This window comes from Phacochoerus africanus, chromosome 8 (genome assembly GCF_016906955.1).
Source record: "Phacochoerus africanus isolate WHEZ1 chromosome 8, ROS_Pafr_v1, whole genome shotgun sequence".
Classification (NCBI taxonomy): Eukaryota; Metazoa; Chordata; class Mammalia; order Artiodactyla; family Suidae; genus Phacochoerus; species Phacochoerus africanus.
The window spans coordinates 149218774-149239464 of NC_062551.1; the positions used below are offsets into that span (position 1 = coordinate 149218774).

Here is a 20691-nt window from a genome sequence, read left to right on the forward strand (position 1 = left end):
TTCTAGTTACAAGATAAGAATAAGAGACATAATGTACAACATAATAAATATAATTACATTGCTGTATGTTATATATGAACATTGTTGAGAATAAATCCTAAGAGTTCCCATCACAAGAAAAAAATCTTCCATTTAATTTTGCATCGTGAGATGATGAATATTCACCAAGCTTACTGTGAAAATCATTTCATGATGTATGTAATTCACATCATTATGCCATACATCTTAAACTTATAGAGTGCTATGTCAATTATATCTCAATAAAACTGGAAGAAAAACAACAATGTATAAAAGGAATCATACAACACAACCAAGTGGGATTTAGCCCAGGTATGCAAGGTTGGTTTACATTCAAAAATCAATTAAAGTAATACATCATATCAACAAGCTAATGAAGAAAAATCACATGATCATATAAATAGATACAGAACATAACAAAATCCAATACCCATTCATAAAAACTCTCAACACACTAGGAACAGAGGGAAACTTCTTCAGCTTAATAAAGAACATCTTCAAAAAACCTACAGCTAACATCATACTTAATGTTGTGAAACTATAGGCATTCTTGCTAGGATCAAGAACAAGGCAAGTATGTCCCCTCTCACTACTGTTTTTCAACATCGTATATGAAGTCATAGTTAATGCAATAAGACAAGAAAAGGATATAAAAGGCCTGCAGATTAGGAAGACATAAAACTATCTTTCTTCATAAATGACATGACTGTCCATGGAGAAAATTTTAAAAAATCAACAACAAGAACAAAACTCCTGGAATTGATAAGCAAGGTTGCAGGATATAAGGTTAATGCACAGAAGTTAATCACTGTCCTATACACCAGCAATGAACAAGTGAAAATAGGAATTAAAAACATATTACCATTTATATTAAGTGGAAAATGTTAAATATTTAGGTATAAATCAAATAAAATACATATAAGATCTATATGAGGAAAACTACAAAACTCTGAGAGATATCAAGGAAGAACTAAATAAATGGAGAGATATTCATGGGTAGGAAGACTCAGCATTGTCAATATGTCAGTTCTTCTAAAATGATTCATAGATTCAATGCAATCTAATCAAAATCCCAGCTAGTTATTTTGTGGACACTGACAAATTGATTCTAAATTTTATATGGTGTCGGCCAGCGGCTACAGCTCCAATTGGATGCTTAGCCTGGGAACCTCCATATGTCGCAGGTGGGGCCCTAGAAAGACAAAAGACAATAAGTAAATGAATGAATAAATAAATAAATAAATTTTATGTGGAAGAGTGCCCACTGTAGCACAATGGGACCAGCAGCATCTCTGGAGCACTGGGACCCAGGTTCAATCCCCAGCCCAACACAGTGGGTTAAGGACCTGTCATTGTGCAGCTGCAGCATTTGTCAGAATTGCGGCTCGGATCTGACCCCTGGCCTGGAAACTCCATATGCCCATTGGGCAGTCAAAAAATTTTAAATTTTTTTAAAAGATAAAGTTTATGTAGAGAAGCAAAAGTCAGAAAATAGCCAACACTATACTGAAGAACAAAATTAGAAAACTGACACTCCCCAACCCCAGCACTTATTATAAAGCTACAGTAATCACAACAGTGTGGTATTTCAAGAGAATACACAAAGTAGATCAATGGACGAGAAACAGAGTCACATATATATAGTCAACTGGGTCTTTGGCAAAGAGCAAAGGCAAAACAACACAGCAAAGACAGTCTTTCCAACAAACGCTGCTGTAACAATTAGACATCCACATGCAAAACACTGAATCTTGACACAGATCATACACCCTTCACAAAAATTAACTCTAAATGAATTACATACCTAAATGTGAAACGCAAAACTATTAAAGTCCTAGAAGATAACACAGAAAAAAACTTTAAGGACCTTGAGTATGGCAATGAATTTTTAGATAAGACACCAAAAGTATAATCTCTGAAAGAAATAACTGGTAAGCTGGACTACATCAAAATTTAAAACTTCTGCTCTGCAAAAAATAAAGTCAAGAGAATGAAAAGGTCGGGCCACAGGCTGGGAGAAAATATTTGCAAAAGACATATCTGATAAGGGGCTGTTATTCAAAATATACAACAAACTTTTAAAACTCGACAATAAGAAAACAAAGAACTCAATTTTAAAATGAGCCAAAGACCTTAACAGATCTTCACCACAGAAGATCTACAAATGTAAGTAAGCATAAGAACATAAGCTCCACATCATATGTCATCAGAGAAATCAAATTAAAACAAAAATGAGGTACCACTGCACACCTATTATAATTACCAAAATTCAAAATACTGATACCAAAGGCTAGCAAGGACAGGTGCTCCCATTTACTACTGGGGGGAATGCAGACACTTTGGAAGGTCGTTTGGCAGTTTCTTACAAAACTAAACATACTCTTATCATGTGATCCAGCAACTGTGCTCCTTGGTATTTACCCAAATGAAATGAAAATGTATACCCTCGCAAAAAATTGCACACAACTATTACAGCAGTTTTATTCATAATTGCCAAATTGGAAGTAACCAAGATATGCTTCAGTAAGTGAATGGATAAATAATCTGTGGTACATCCAGACCATGGAATATTATTAACAACTAAAAAGAAATGAGCTACCAAGCCATTAAATAATGAGTAGGCAGAACATGGAGGATTTTTAGGACAGTGAAACTATTTTATACTATAACTATCTACACATTTTCCAAACCACAGAATGTACAACACCAAAAGTGAACCCTAATGTACACTACAAGCTCTGAATGACAGACATATCAAAGTTTCCTCAATTGTAACAAATGTACCACTCTGATGCAGGATTCTGATGGGGGGGAAGTTATGTGTGTTAGGGGGAGGAGGTATATGACTTTCTGCTCAATTTTGCTGTAAACTTAAAATTGCTCTTAAAGTTTATTAATCTTTGTAAGGAACTCTCCAGGGCACAAAGTGAGGAAAAAAAAAGAGAACAGCATAAATACAATACTTGCATCTTTATACATATGTATTACATATGTATATATACTCACACACACATATAAAACATATCTACAAGTCCATAACATTAAAAGTGGAAATTTCTAAGAGATGCAATGTCATTTTTACTTTTTTTTTTTTGTACTCCTCTTTATTAAACTGTTTACATTGAGGATCTTTTAAAATAATAACAAAATTACTGAAAAATAAATTGCTCAAATAAAAAACTTAATACACAAAATTACAAATGTGTCCAGGTTATGCTAAATTCTAATAAAACAATTGAAACTGCTCAACTAAGAAATCTACAGAAAAGATACTCTATTACAAAATTCTTAAATAGCCTATGAGAAAGATAAAAATGCTGAGACAAAGTGCTTTTTCCTTTTTAAGATAAACATTATTCTTGTGGTTCTTAAAGACATCAGATTCAGCTATTTAGTCATTTACAAAACTTAACTTCCTCAATATAATTCCCCAGAGCAGCTTCGGCTGAATAAAATGACTTGGATGATATCCCTTGTTAATTCATAATTTTTGTTATCCCTTAAAATACGTAGGGTAAGGTTTGGAAAGAGGAAAAAGAATTAATACTTGAGTACATTCAGTTGACTAAAATATTTTCTTTAAATGAGTCAGTTACGAAATGTACAGTACAGGAAATTTGGTTAACAACTACCTAGGATCTTTGTGTGCATCTTTGTGTGCTGACCTATTATCGTGGTGCTCATTTTAAAACGTATAGAAGTACTTAATCACTATGTTGTGTAACAGGAACTAACATAGTGTTTAGATCAACTGTACTTCAAAAGCAAACAAACAAAAAAACTCATTGAAAAAGAGATCAGATTTGTGGTTACCTGAGGCAGCAAGGAGAGGGGAAACTGGATGAAGGTACAAATTTCCAGTTGCAAGATAAATAAGTACTAGGGATATAATGAAAAACATGACACATACAATTAACAAGACTGTATGTTATTTTTGAAAGTTAAGAGTAAATCCTAGTTCTCATCACAAGAAAACAATTTTTTCTACAAAATTAAAGAATTCTGTATCTATGAGACGATGGATGTTCATTCAATGCACCGTGACAATCATTTCATGAAGCTATAGTGTATGTAAGCCAAATCATTATGCTGTACAACTTACACAGTGCTCTGTGTCAATTATATCTCAATAGAGCTAGAAGAAAATAACATATATTAATTAAAAATCCATGAAGAAAACAATTTTTTCTTTATATTTGTGTGAGGGAAACCAGAGAAAGGCAAAACAAACAGTACTTTGAGTTTAACTACAAATGAGGGGGAAAAAACACAAGTGAAAAAAAACATAATTCTGAACTGTCCTCACCCACAAATTCCCTTTTCAAAACCTCCCTTGATTAAAAAATAAATAAAAATAGAATTAAAATTCATTCAGCTATCAAATATAAAGTGAAGAGATGATTTACCCATTATCTACTACATTGCAATCTCTTGTGATACCTAAAATACCTGATTTGACTGCCCCAGGGGAAAAAAAAACAATATGCCAAAATTCTTGGTTATTTTATGCAGCGCTGTCAAAGCTTCAGTCTGGAAAACCAACCAAACAGCATTTTTCACAATTTCCAAATACTTTTCATAAGGGATCTGTGGTTTGTTTCTTAAAACTTTAGAAAAATTAGTAACCCTTTTTATCAAGTAGACTTTCTTTACTAATGCAAACCACAATAAATCTTACTATCCACCATTTCCATACAGAGTTTGCTGTTTACATTCTGACAAGTCCATTTTTAATTTTAAAATGACAGCGGTAAAGGGGAGAAAACTCTTCATCTCAGTAAATATAGATAAAGCTACCAGATGAGGTTTATTCCTAAACTTTATTGTTAATGATTTGAAAAGCAGTATAAAGACTAAGCAAAGCTCTTTTGGAAGACAGAGTTACCTCTGATATGAAAATCATCGATTGAGACCCAAATGTCATTTTTAGAGAGTCACTTTTCTAACTATAACCAGGCATTTAGACAGCCAATAAATTATAAAATAATAAATGTAAAGGGTACTCAAATCAATGTCCTTGAAGGGCAGATGAAGGTAATCAGCCTCTCCCATATGGCAATAAATAGAATTTTTATCCACTGAGGATTTAAAGCCAAGTAAAAACTCCTGACAGAACTTTAGGAACTGATTCTACAGAATATATCTCAGTCACATAGGACAACCGATAAACACACTGCAGACTCCCAGGATTTGCGTATGCTTGGGCATCTTCCCCAAATGGTATTCTGCAGCAAAAGAAATATAGATATTGATTTAGAATTTTTGATGTGCTTTTAGCTATACCATCCAATAAAATGAACTGTGAGGAAGTTTTTCACCTACTGTAACCTTTTCTACCTGCTTGCATTTTTAGCAACAAATATTAATCCCTTGTCTGACCTTGAATGTCTCTCATATGCTGGTCTGTCATCTCTGCTCTCTAGTTTCTTCTCTCCATCTCAGTTCTCTGCTTACCGAAACATCAACTATTGTATCCATTTCTATTCCCTTTCTTTTCCTAGACTTGCCAATCTTCTACTCTTGCGCACTGAATTTCTAGTCTAAAACTGTTCAGTTTATAAACTCAGCATGCTTAATATTTTAAAATGACAAATATAAAGAAAGGGAGCGCACTGGTAATGTTTATTTGGATTGTCCTCTTTCAGAGCTAAGGGCTAGGCAACATAGATGGCAATAAGAGATAAAGATAAAAAGACTGAGAAAAGGAACAAGCAACGTAATTAAGAACAGGACATGCATATCCAGAAACTAGCTTAATTTAGCAGTTTTGCCTCTAGGATACATCATATAAACATTCTTAGAACTTATCAGGGTTGCATCCTCCAGTTAAAGATAGTAAATCAATGCACAGCTACTTTATAATGATGATATAGATAAAATGTACTACTTAGGTGTTCTTCTCTTAAATCTAAAACATATGGAAAAGTACTAAACAGACATTCATTTCCCCTCATATACAACCTGTATCAAGTTCCTATTGACAAAAATCTCCACCTGTGCAGCATGATTGTATGTTCAGACTGTAAAGTTGTCACCATAACCAACCAAATGGTTGAAGACTCTGGTAAGAACTAATGTTATCTGGACTGTCTTAAGCATTCCATGATCTTATCACTAAGAAAAACATAATACTGGCTACGGTTTGATAAATAAATTTTAATTATGTTAGTACCTTAGTAATCTCTGATGATTGATAAATAAATTTTAATTATGTTAGTACCTTAGTAACCTCTGATGAGCCCCAGAAAACTATGAATGTTTGCAGCCTCCATATTTTAAAGAGCAAATTTGCAAGCTATTAAATACACAGTCTACATATAAGAAATAACATACTGGGTCAAATCATTTAATCAACAAAATAAACTTAAACCTCTCCAAGAAGTGAAGGATGTCAGAATCTTAGGATTTTAAGGGAACTTAAAAGCATCAAGTAACTCGTAAAAAGTAATATTCATATTTTTTGACCATTTTCTTACACAATACATGCCAATCTACCAGTAATCTCTCCTAACCTGCAATCTCTGGGTGGGGAGGGGCAACGAAAGAAAATGTGTACATTTACAAACAAACCCAAAAATCACTCCAATCCCTAGGAATCTGATCTGCTCTCTGGTTCAGACTCACTAATTGTTTATCAGATTCATCTACACATACAGCAGCAAGATTTCCTTCACAACATCCTTGCCACGTGCATTCACCCAGCATCTGAAAGACTTCCAGAACAGGAAGTGCTCAGTGCTGAACAAGCTTTGTAGTGAGCTTATAATATTTTTAAACTATTTTTTCTCTAATTACATAACTGTTCTAAAGTATCCATATAACTAGACAATATCAGCTTTTTTTTTTCTTTTTTTTTTCTTTTTTTTTTTTTGGCCATACCCACGGCATATGGAAGTTTCTGGGCCAGGGATCATATCCAAGCCACAACAGGGACCTCAGCTGCCGCAGCGACAGTGCTGACTCCTTGACCCACTGTGCCACAAGAGAACTCTGATGTCAGCTAATTTTAAATATCTAAACTTGCTGAAAAACTTACAGAACCACAAGTCTGTATCTTTATAATTTTCATTAACTGGTCCTTGCTATGTTCCCTGAAATCAATCCCTCTTCCATTTCAGAGCCCATCAGATACTTAAAGATATACCTACTGCTCCTCACCCCACCCCATCATCTCTTGTCCATATTAAATATTCTTAATTTCTTCAGTCAGAAGATTGTTATATGAGTAGTAATGAGCACTTCAATCAGGATGCTGGTAAGGGGGTAAGGAATAAAGAGGTAAGGAATAAGCTGAGATGACAGAACTAGCAACATTTTATAAATACATGAAGGTTTATATGCCTACATGAAGGAGAGAGATTAAAGTGACTGCGATTTGAGATCTGATGTCTAAGTGGATAATGATACCATTAACAGAAAAGGGGAACCCAAAAAGAAAAGGCTAAGGGAAGATAGGGAATTCAGTTTGAGACTCAGTGATTTTGAGGTTTGTAACAAGTAAGTACAAATGAGATCTTTTCCACATCCCATTCCACTAGATATGTCTGTCAAGAAAAAGGTGTATTCATATTATTGAGATTAGTAATGACATATCAGTTAAACACAAAGTGTCACATTTACGCATTCAACAAGTGTTGGAGAGGTTACTTCTGTAAGGCACGATGGGAAATAGAATAAGCCGTGAAACCCAGGTCCTGTCCCCATTAAACTTGCATTCTAATCAGCAGGATGATTATAACTAACCAGAACTCAGGACTGATTGTACTCATGTCTCACAATAGAAATACAAAGTGCTATATTTATTAAGAGAAATATTCTTCCCTTTCCAATGAGAATATTCACACATGATAAAGATCACAGGTCATAACAGGCATTCTTCAAATACCAAGAACAAGAACAAACAAATAACATAAATCTGGAGTTTCTGTGATGGCACAGCAGTAACAAACTCAACTAGTATCCATGAGCATGTGGGTTCAATCCCAGGCCTCGCTTAGTGGGTTAAGCATCTGTCATTGTCGTGAGCTGTGGTGCAGGCAGGCAACTGCAGCTCTGATTCGACCCCTAGCCTGGGAACTTCCATATGCCACAAGTGCGGCCCTAAAGTGCAAACAAATTAAAAATTTTTTTTAAATAACATAAATCTTTCTGAGTATAAATACAGGAAAACACTAGCCATATTTTGTTAGGAATGAGTTAAATTACCCTGAACAATTATGTCTATTGTTAAAGATTAATGCTTGAATTGTATCATCAGTCAAAAGAAGAGCATTGTTTAAAATGTTGACAGATACAATTGTTTTGGCTTACAAATGGAATTGTTTGATGTCATTTTTCTCATCACTTCTAATTTTCAATAATAAAAAATTATAACAATTTGAAAATAGAACTACAAGTTTAAAGCCTTATAAAATAAAAACTGCATATTATCTGATATAACTGTTCTAGAGTTTCCTATTACTATATATTATGATAAAGTTTTAAATTGCTATGTCTACTTTAGTAGTTTTATAGATAACTGATTTTACAAAAAGAGTCTATTAAAAAGGAGTTTAGTAGGAACTTAATGATATTTTAAATTGATAACATAACCACAGAAAAAATAATTCAAAAAACTTTGAACACCTACTTTGACTATGTATCTTTAGTGAAATATATTCTAAGGACATAAAGTGGCAAAGAAATCTTTACTTAATAAATCTGTTATAGGAGGGAGTATCAGTATGGCAATTCCAAAACTATCATATGTGCACTGATTTTAGAAACCACCTCACTATAATAATAATAATAATAATAAACAAACTCTGTACCAGGAATTTTGTTAACCTATGTGCACATACCATCTCACTTAAATCCTCACAACTCTATAAGGGAGGTACTATTATTATCCTCAATTTATGGATTAAAAAAATAAGAAAGCCTTGGGAAGACTAAACAACTTCTGCAAGATCATACTGCTAATGCGTAGCAAAACACACCCTGAAATTAGGCAATCTGACTCCAAGCCCAAACTTTTTGCTCTTGTACATTCTACTGCTTTAGTATGAAACGCAAACTTTAAATAAACTGACCGTACTGATTCAACAGCTATCAAAAATTACACAAAGGAATCATTCCAGGAAAAATCAAATCATGTCTTTTTTCCCGAATACGCATTTATATTTACATACATCAACTGGAATGAAGCTAGAATTTATCCAGATGCCCAATTTACAGCCAAGATGATACATAGTTGTATTACTCAGTTACCTATTCTTATACACAGTTGAAGATGTCATTTATCCAAATGCCTTCATCTAGAACTTTATCCCTGCCTGCTCAAAAAAACACTTAAAAAACTTATTTCAGATACACCACTCTTCAAATATACTTAACAGAAATGATGACATAAAAGGAAAAAAAGAATAATTAAGACATTAATCTTGAACACTAATGCCACCATAAAAAATATCAAAAAACAAAGCATGTACCCCCAAACCTGGTCATCTTACAATGTTCCCTGTATCGCAATTCATCCAGTTACATAAGCCTAAAAGCTAGTAGTAGCCAGGGCCCCCTTCTTTCCTTCATTCCTCACACCCAACTCATCACCCAGCTCCACCTCCTAAACATCTCTAAAAATCCATCCACTTTTGGAGTTCACGTTCTGGCTCAGCTGTAATGAACTCAAGTAGCAACCATAAGGACGTGGGTTCGACCCCTGGTCTCTCTCAGTGGGTTAAGGATCCAGTGTTGTCGTGAGCTGGGGTATAGGTCGCAGACATGGCTCAGATCCTCTGTTGCCATAGCCTGGCATAGGCTGGCAGCTGTAACTCCGATTTGACCCCTAGCCTGGGAACTTCCATATGCCACAGGTGTGGCCCTAAAATGCAAAAATCTGTCCACTTTTATCACGTTCAACACCACCTTGTCCAAGATGTTATCATCTCTCATCTAGCCTCTCCCTAGCCACACTCTTAACTCCTTTGTAAAGTTTTTCTTCTATATAACATCAAGTCCTTTTCCACAGAACTTACAATAGTTGTAACTTGCAGTTTCTTTGTTGGAGTATTTGATTTATGCCTGCCTCCCCTCATAAGTTCTATGAGGGCAGAGACAGTATTTATTCACCACAATATCAATGTGTCCTAGAAGAGTGCCTAGTAAATAAATAAATGCTACATGACTGAATGCATGTCAAAGATTACAAACTTATTTATCAGTAGTCTAAAAAAAAATCAGCAGTTATAAGATTCACCAACCATCATAAGGAGGGTCTCATTTCATCATTTCTAGATCACACATTTTTACATTTTTAACTCTGAAACTGAATACATCTTACAGTTGACAATATTTGTATATTCAGTTGGCAATATTTGTTTACCAGTTCATAAAATAATGGTGCATCTTGGAATAAAATTTTAAAAACCCTCATAATTTGATGAAATAGGTAAATCTGCAACATACCTGGTCAACTCAGTTCAAACCTACCACTCTGGCTTCCCTTCTCCTTTGGCCACCACACAATATTCAATAATTAACAGTGCCTATTAATTCCTTCACCACCTGCAATCAAATTCATCCCTTTCTTTAAACCCCACAATAATAATGCCAGATCTAATTCCTCACTGTTCAGTGTCTGAGCTCTTGCCAAAGCCTCATTCATTTAAACTTTGTTTCGAATCCAACCAACACTGTGCACCTATATGCAAAAAGCTGAAGATACAAAGCAATCCAATCACCTGTTACTCTCACTAATCTCTCCTACAATTTATAATTTTCTCATTTGATGCCTCAAAATGGAATTACTTTCCTCCCAATTTCTACCTACGGGAAATTCCCACTCACTACTTTAGTTCTAGATCAAATCTCATCATCTTCATGAAATCTTCCCTCGTTAATCTCTCTTTTCAACCTTAACTTTCTAAAACACATAAAGTCTATAATACCTATTGGTATATCTATACACTTTCTGCTGCTTCTTTTTTTTTTTTTTTAATCTTTTTTTTGTCATTCTAGGGCCGCACCCACAGCATATGGAGGTTTCCAGGCTAGAGGTCCAATAGGAGCTAAAGCCACTGGCCTACGCCACAGCCACAGCTACGCCAGATCCCAGCCACACTTGTGACCTACACCACAGCTCACAGCAACGCCAGATCCTTAATGCACTGAGCAAGGCCAGGGATTGAACCCGCAACCTCATGGTTCCTAGTCGGATTCGTTTCCGCTGCACCACGACGGGAACTCCCTACTTGATGCTTCTTGAAGGCAAGATCTGTGTGTCATATATTCTGAGAGAGTGTAAGCTCTCTAAGAGCAGGAACTTTAATCTCTTTTGTACACTGTTATATTCCCAGCAACTAGAAGAGTATCTGGTACATAATAGCTGCTTAGCAAATATTAATTGAATTAATGTTCTCTATACATTCCAGGGCAGAGAACAAATCTTTGCAGCTGCAATAAGTGGTAAGAGTCAAAAGGAACTGGACTAAATGACTTGAATTCTTTGAGTTTCGGTTTCTTCACCTGCTAAATATAAATAATATTCAATAGCTCACTAAGTTGTTATAATGATATAATGCAATAATGCTCTAAAGGATCTGTCACAGGAAGTTCCCTTGTGGCACAGCTGGTTAAGGATCCAGCATTGCTGCAGCTACAGCATAGGCGGCAACTGCAGTGTAGGTTCATTCCCTGGCCCAGGAACTTCGACATGTCAGGCAGGAGGCAAAAACAAAATCAAAAACAAAACACACCTGGTACCGAGCTGAGGACAAGAGGACGCTCTCAATAAATATTTTGATGACATTGTGATAGTAGTGAAATAGTAAGAAGCACTGAATAAATGCCTTCTAAATGAATAAAATTTCAGGAAAAATATGAAAAGTTTGAGTAATATCTAGTCTCTTATCATTTATCCAGTAAAGAACCTCATGAGTGAATTAATTCTGAAATATTATACATTTAGCCCCAATCTTAAGCATGGCTGGAACCATTTCTGACTCATTAGGATAACCCCAATTAGACGGGTATGAGCATTAATATTTATTTATATTATACTGACACATAGGGATTATATTTGACTTCTAAAGAATAATTTTACTATTAGAATTTCTACAGTGCAACACTTAGAATAGAAGAAAGCTTCAAAGTTATTTAAGTTACATGGTCCCCAGAAAGGCAGGAAGTACAAAAATGTCTGTCTACACATTACTGAATAGTGTACCATGCTGTTTTACCAGATCTATCAAATATATAGAAATAGCTCATCAATAATCACAACAAATAAACTTTTTGATACACCTGTATTCTATTTTACAGAAAAAAAGAACATCAGTTAAGTGGTTTTTTAAACTATTTTTACTAAACTATAAAATTCCTTCTATTGGTTATTTTTTAACATTAAACAGTTCCCAAAATTTTACAGTGAAAGAATTGATAATTAATTCAATATAGCATCAGATTACTGGACTAATTAGAAACTCTTCCTCGTTCAGGGAAGACACTTTATTATTTTGCAAATTGGTATATACATAGACTTTACCTTCCAAAGCTTTTTCAATCCCTTTGGGTAATTTCAATGACTCACTAATTACAAATCATAAACAAGGGAGGAAAGGCATTCCCTCGTGTCTATCTATTAACTGATACAAAATCACTGCACAAACCTCCACTGGGGACATATGCCTGAAGTAGGAAAAAAGAAAAAAAAAAATCTCAATTAAGATACGAAGAGCTGTAGGAGGAGGTATTCTCCACTAACGACAGGGTAGCAGCGAACCCCCTGCGAGAAAATAATCAATACAAAACGAAAATGTAAGCCAAAGAAATCTTAAGAAATATAAACTCAGTAAGTAGAGTCACGCTTAGCTGACCATTGGTGATCACTCTCCCATTCACCAGTTATCCTAAGAACGCAGATGAACCTCCAACCTAAAAAGCCCTTACATGTGGATAGAGGTGGAAGCGCTGAGGCTAAAAACCAAATAAAGGGACTGAACGTTAAGGTCTGGATGGAAAAGCATTTAGACATTCAGGCAAGTGTTATCAGAGTATGAATTAGTAACAAGGGCCAAAAAAAGGATAAAGGAGTTAGGAATGAGAACACTGAGATCTTGAGGGTCTTATTTGTTTTCTTTCTTTTCTTTTCTTTTAGATGGAGAGAAATAGGGAAGAAGTTAAATGGATGAGCTTAGGAGACAAGAGATCGTGCCTGAAACAAGAAAAGCTTCAAAGGAGAGGGGAACAGCTGCCCACAGGAAGGCTTAAGGTTTGTCAGTTCTGGATCTCAGGAAGAGTGAGGAGTCAGAAAACAAATGACACTAGACAGGAACAGATGAGGGAGGCGCCAAAACTCTGAAAGCCTACACGGTCTGCCACAGGGTCTCCAGGGAGTGCAAGGCCCCCCAAGAAACCTGGTCATTCGGGGACCAGAGACACTAAGCCCCAACCTTCTCCTGACTCCGCTAGCCTCAAGTCGACCCCTCACCGAAAACAGAACTGGAGAAGTGTAAACAATGTGTAGGAGCCACCAACCCGGGAAATGTTCCAGCTCTAGCAGCAGCCGCCAGAAAAGCTGCCAGCACAAACGCAGACACTCCAACCTCTGCGCCGCAGCCACAGGCACCTCGAGCTTCCCGGCCACCGTAGTAAGAGGAACGCCCCCACCCCCTCCTTCAAACCCAGTAGGAGAGACACTTCCGGGGCACTAAAGCTTACAGACTGGCGACAGCAATAGCAGGCGTCTCCAGGCCCCTGGTTCGTTTACTTTGTCCATCCTTTTTTCGCCCCGTTCACTACCCCAGACCATAAATCACCAATATAGCAAGGACAGAACCAAAGTATCCGTCTCTAAGCGGTGCCCGTGATAGACAAACTGCGTTATGCCCACCATGAGTTCCTGTTGAACAACTGGACTTCAACTCCCAGCATGCCATGCAATACCTCGCACCTCCCGCGCGGGGACTACAAGATCCAGCATGCCCTGCGCCTCTCACTCCTCACTCCGCCCCTGACACCCGAAAACTCAAAGTGCGACTGCGGAGAATTTGTTAAATCCGTTGGACTAATGTACTCTTTTCTACCAAGCCCCACTTTGATTGAAAAAAAAAAAGTACCGGTATTCCGTCTTAACCTTTTGTGAAGTTACTCATAAACCAAGCTACAGTTGGAACTGTAGGTAAATTCTTGTAAAACATTAAGGAATATGTATACTTATTTTCCACATTCAGATTATTTTCTAGAATTGAAACCCAGGACAGTCTGCAAAGGCTTCTTACGAAATGGAAATTTCCATCCTTCCTCATAAGCGGTTTTGAGAGAAATACAAATTATTGCAAAGTTTGATCCTGTTTTGTCTTTGCAGTACCACCGGGTTGTACTGGAACAAGGACTGCTAGACATGCTTTTGAATTGCATAGGAAATTATAATAAAAACCGGAAGCAAAAAATTAACATTCTGCACTACTGGACTATGAACCATGTGGGAAAGAAAATCTTTCAGAATGCAAAGTTGAAAAGTTCAAAATTAGATTTGAGGAGTTCCCGTTCTGGCTCAGTGGTTAACGAATCCGACTAGGAACGATGAGGTTGTGGATTCGATCCCTGGCCTTGCTCAGTGGGTTAGGGAGCCGGCGTTGCCGTGAGCTGTATGTAGTGTAGGTCACAGATGCGGCTTGGATCCTGCGTTGCTGTAGCCGCCAGCGTAGGCTGGCGGCTACAGCTCTGATTGGACCCCTAGCCTGGGAATCTCCATATGCCGCGGGAGTGGCCCTAGAAAATGCAAAAAGACAAAAAAAAAAACTAGATTTGAAAAGGTTCTGAATTTTTTATGTGTTTAATGGTTTGAATATTATTTCTATTATTAGTCTGACAGAAACAGGTAACCACAACTATTTATTTTTCTTGTATGATAGGGCAACCAAATAACCAATTACACAAAGCTGTAGCAAATGTAACATTTCTTTTTTTTTTTTTTTTTTTTTTTGGTCTTTTGCTATTTCTTTGTGCTGCTCCTGCGGCATATGGAGGTTCCCAGGCTAGGGGTCCAATCGGAGCTGTAGCCTCCGGCCTACGCCAGAGCCACAGCAAGGAGGGATCCGAGCGGCGTCTGCAACCTACACCACAGCTCAGGGCAACGCCGGATCGTTAACCCACTGAGCAAGGGCAGGGACCGAACCCGCAACCTCATGGTTCCTAGTCGGATTCGTTGACCACTGCGCCAAGACGGGAACTCCAAATGTAACATTTCTTAAAGTGAGCTCACAAAGTAAATCTGCTTGCTTGATGAGACAGCCAGTGGTTCCACATTTTTAAATACAGAACTCCGTTGTGATTTCTTAGGACAAATAATATGCATTTAACAAGCTGTCTGAATACTTTTTTGTTACTTTCTTAAAGATTTGGATTATAAGAATGAATGTTTTTATATTTAATACTATACAGTAACAGGCCATGAGAAACAATGCTCCCATTCTTTAAACTACATGGTAATTATGTAAAATAAAATTGTGTGTATACCACAAACATTGGTTTTCTACAGATTTGCAGCAAAACGAAATTTAATTGGTTAAAAAAAAACAGTAAAATACTTTCCATTTTTACAACTTCAGGTAGAAGTCACAGAGGGAAATTATATTCTGTAACCTTGGCATGGCATCAGCTACAAACTGCTTTCCAACTCCAGTGTGCTAAATTATGCAGCACTAGCAAGTAAATATTTAAAATCTATGATCATGGAAAGCAGTCTGCGGCTTTCCTTACTCAGGCTCCAAACCAATATGACTCTGCGAGAGAAAACATTTTCAGTGGAATGATTCAGTGGTAATAATAAACTATAATTAGGTTATCTGCTATTCATTGGTGTTTGAAGTAAATAAACACATAATCGCATCCACTTATTAGAGATGTTATTAAGGAAGCTTTAAAATATGCTAAATATTTGATACATATATTTCTAAAGCAGTTTTCAGTAATCAATTGTGTAAATGAATGTGGGACAGACTCTGAAGAGAACGTAATTTATGTAACAGATTTTCAGGTTTTTAAAAGATATTCCTACAGCTGCAGTGCTCAGCAATATTCTCTCCTCTGAATTTGTCCTATACTTTCCAACTCAGCCAATTGCCAACCACACAAGAGTCCAAATTGGGCAAGATATTCATTTCGGTTCAATAAATACAAGATAAGTTCTGCTAAAGGCAAAGCACTCTGCCTAGGAACTAGAGTCTGTTTCCAAAGCACAGATAGTTTTGATAATTAAGACAAAAGAAAAGAAAAGAAAAGAAATTAAAGGGAAGCGAGAGGATAAGAGAGTCTTATCAGAATGGAAAACAGAAAGTAAAATGTGTGTAACATCAACTTAATCACTTGTGCATTTGGTTAACTGGCATTCTTTAATAGCTAACATATTTTCTAAAAGGCAGGAAATGCATCTTAAATATCTGTGTCCCTCTCAGTTCTAAGCACAGTACTTTGTGCAGAGTAACTACCTCTCCATAATCATTTGTGGGAGTTTACAGTGATGAGTGAGGCCCTGAAACTCCCTTCTCATACATAAGCTATTTCCAACACCTGTGCTTTATTTTTTAATTAATAAATCAGAATACATAATGAAATAGCTATTAAAACCAGGATATTTGACCAATAGAACTACATTAAAATCATTAAAAAAATAGCAATTCACTGCCTAGTGTGTATACATATTTTTAAAAATTCATCTTAAGTGTCAAGCCCTTTCTGAAATTCATTGTATCCCGGGAGTATACTATGAAAACATACCAGCCATTCTAGTAGCACTGATTGTGATATAACTCCAGACTTGTGCTAGTAAACTTGCAGTCCTTAACTTCTACCAGTTATACTCCTAATCCATCTCCCACCAGGACCCAGCGAAAGAAGAAGATTCTGTTTAATAAGTAAATACGTTTGGTTAAGAATATTATTTTGAAATAAACTGAACTCAGCCTTGATGAGATGAATATCTTGCAGTCCTCTAAAGGCTTAAAAAATATATGTTAAGGAAAACTTACTGGAAACATTTTCTCCTTTCCAAATGGCTTTATTTCCAGTCCCTCTCCTACATCTTCAAGCTCACTCTCTCTCCACTGCCCCATTTGCCTCAGCCTACACACACGGACTGAATCCCCATCATTTTGAAAGCAACTTCAGTGGACTCAGTTTCTCTTTATTATTCCCTATTCCTTTCATAACCACACTTCAGCAAGTATTACAAGGTAAACCTTAGCCTTGAAATGCAGCACAAAAAATCTATCCACAGGTAACATTTGCTAATACCCAACACTGTGGTAAGTCATGGAAATATGAAAAGAATTCAGAGAAAAAACTTAGAGTCTCACAATACCATGTGACAAACGGTATGAGGGAGGTATGAACAGAGTATTAAGAGAAGAAGGAGAGTCAGCTATTCTCAAATTGAAGGATCCTGAAGGAGGAAGTCCTGAGATAACTTACATGACAAAAATAACTAGCTGCAGAAGAGGGAGATTCAACCAGTTTAGGATAACCTGGAAATTTATTATAGCCAGAACATGACAGCTGGGGAGTGGTACTTACACAGTATGAAAAGAATCTTGGACTTTAACCTGGTTATAAAGGGAACCATTTAGGGAACGACATACTTAGATTGCATGTTGGGCTGCTGGTTGCACTATTGTGGAGAATGGCTTGGGCTGGAAAGACCAGCTAGGATGTTGTTTTCATAACTAAAGTTTAAAAAAAAAATGGGAGCTCTGAAATAAATAGGAATAAGGGAAGCAAAAATCTGATCAGAGATATTAGGATAATAGAACCAAGAGGAGGGATGAAAGAGGGAAGAAATTAAAGAAGACTCCCAGGTTTTTGTTTTTTCAGTTTTCTACTTGTTGAGTTAGGAATGCTTAAGCGCTGTCAGATGGATGTGGAGCTTGAGAGGGAGACTTGAACTGAATATGTAGCTTTGGGATTCATTAGCTTTAGATGAGAGTTGAAACCATGCACATGGATAAGATTATGAGCCAAGTGGATGGAGATCTGAGTTAGTAATCTAGAAACCAAAAGGTAGCAGAGATGAGGCAGGTATGCAGAAAAATATATGTAAATATCATGAACTTTTTCAAGGAACGGGATTTTAACATAAAAGCAGAGGAATACTGGTTTAGATGTAGTATTCAAGAATGAGGGGAGAACTGAACTCATCTCTGGACTTGGTGTTCATGAATAAATGAGACCGAGAAGGCGACAGAGTCCGCTACAAGATGGAAGTCACATTTTTGAAACTCAGTCATGGAAGTGACATCTCATCACTTTTGCTGTGTTCTGCTTATTAGAAATAATCTGCTAGGTAATAATCTTTCAAGGGGAGATTACTACACAAAGGCATACATGCAAGGAGGTGGGGATCACAGTAGGATATTTTATTTTATTTTGACTTTTAGGGCCACATATGCAGCATATGGGAGCTCTCAGGCTAGGGGTCAAATCAGAGCTGCAGCTACCGGCCTACACCACAGCCACCACAACTTGGGATCAGAGCTGCATCTGTGACTTATGCCGCAGCTTGAGGCAATGATGGATCCTTCACCCACTGAGGGAGGCCAGGGATCAAACATGCATCCTCATGGATAACTAGTTGGGTTCATTACAGCTGAGCCACAGCAGGAACTCCTCATTGTCCTAATTTTAGAGCTGACGAAAGTGAGCTGAGAGAAGTTCACTGATTTGCTCGGATCCAACAAGTGTAAGGGAGAGAAGTAGAATTCACATCTAGAATTGTCTAAATCTAAATCCCAAGCTCTCCATCTACCTTCTATTCCTTGGATAATTATGCTTAACAACTTAAACGATTATTTTTCTGTTTTGCAAAATATGGTGCCTAAAGTATTTGTTGTACATCTTTCCTCAACTGGGTGGTCAAAGTATATATGAATTCTTAATGTTTTCCTAGTTATAAAAGTAATAGAAATAATATTTTGAATAAGAAAACCCCCAAACTCCCTCACTTCAAAATGTACGGAAAAGCTGAGTGAGTGAAACATAGACCAAAAAATAAAAGACAAAGAAGGAAGGAAGGATGGAAGGAAAGAAAGGAAGGAAGAAATCCAGGGATAAATTAATTCTGGAATATGAGTAGGAAAAAAAAAATTCCCCTTCCTGCATCCCCCTCATAACTACACATCTAATCAGTGTTGATAAGCATGTGGAAAATCAAAACTCTCTTGTTTTACTGATGAGGGTATAAAATGATGCACTTGCTTTGGAAAACAAGAATCTCCTCTAAAAGTTGAACATAGAATTACTGTTAGAGCCTACATGGGAGCTCACTGTTAAAATGGCTCCTTGTACTGACCTTGCAAACAAAATATGAAGTCAGAGTGACCCATGAGACTGACCACCTGGCTCAAGTGACATTCTGTTTTAGCCGCTGGCACCTCCTCGCCTGAAACTATGAGACCACCCTACCGTGGGACATCTCCAGCTTTCTCAAGACTACGTGACCACCAGAGTCCAGCTGCAGGCCAAAGATAAACTAACCCCCCTTCAGGGGATCCAGTTTTCCATTTGTGGGGTACAAGAAGGACCTGCCAGAAGGGCAGGGGGAGGGCTCTTCTCAAGGGTCAGTCACTATCTCGTTTCCCTTTAATAAATGTGCTTTTCTTTGCCCGGCCACTGGGCTCATTCTCTTTTTCTCAGCACTTGCCTTACAATTACCATATAAACCCAGCAATACACTCCTAGGTACATATCCAAGAGAAAGAGAACATGGCTACACAAAAACTTGTATAGAAATATCTATACCAGTATAATTCATGCCAGCCAAAAAGGAGAAGTAGTTTAAATGTCAGTCAGTTGGGGAATACATAAAGAAATGTGTTCTATGCATGTAGTGGAATGGTATTTAGTCATAAAAAAAGAATGAAGTACTGGAGTTCCCTGGTGGCACAGCAGATTGAAGATCCAGCATTTTCACTGCTGTGGCTTGGGTCACTGCTATGGCATGGGTTCAATCTGTGGCCCAGGAAACTCCATATGCCATAGGAGCAGCCAAAAAAATAAAATAATTTTAAAAAAGAATGAAATACTGATATATGCTACAACACAGATGAACCTTGAAAACATTATGCTATTGTAGTTCCCGTCGTGGTGCAGTGGAAGTAAATCCAACTAGGAAGCAGGAGGTTGAGGGTTTGATCCTTGGCCTCTCTCAGGGAGTTAAGGATCTGACATTCCCGTGAGCTGTGGTGTATGTCATAGCCAGAGCTTGGATCTGATGTAGCTTGGGCTGGCAGATGTAGCTCCAATTGGACCCCTAGCCTGGGAACCTCCATATGCCATGGGTGCAGCCCTAAAAAAAAAGACCGAAAAAAACAAAAACATAATGCTATGTTAAAGAAGCCAGACACAAAAGGCTATGTATTGTATGCTTTCATTTCTATGAAATGTCTAGAATAGGCAAGCCATAGAGACAGAACTGAATTAATGGTTGCCAGATTCTGAGGGGGAGGAAGGATGGCAAATGACTACTGATGGATATGGGATTTCTTTCAGGAGTGATAAAATATTCTGGACTTAGGAAGTGGTGATGGTTGCATAATCTTATAAATATACTAAAAATACTGAATTGTACACTTCAAAGGGGTGAATTTGATAATTCATAAATTATATCTCAACAACAAAAAAAGAGTGTCGGTCATGGAA

The 20691-nt window shown here is 36.9% G+C and overlaps 1 protein-coding gene across 2 annotated transcripts in view; it reads right to left on the minus strand.

Moving 5' to 3' along the window:
* The window catches only part of ATG4C (autophagy related 4C cysteine peptidase), a 91046-nt gene extending 77363 nt beyond the window's left edge, over positions 1–13683 (minus strand). For both annotated transcript variants that reach the window (XM_047788823.1, XM_047788824.1), the window contains exon 1: positions 13534–13683. The gene's annotated coding sequence lies outside the window, so the exon portion shown is untranslated. The remainder of the gene's footprint in view (positions 1–13533) is intronic.
* Positions 13684–20691: the final 7008 nt, after the last annotated feature.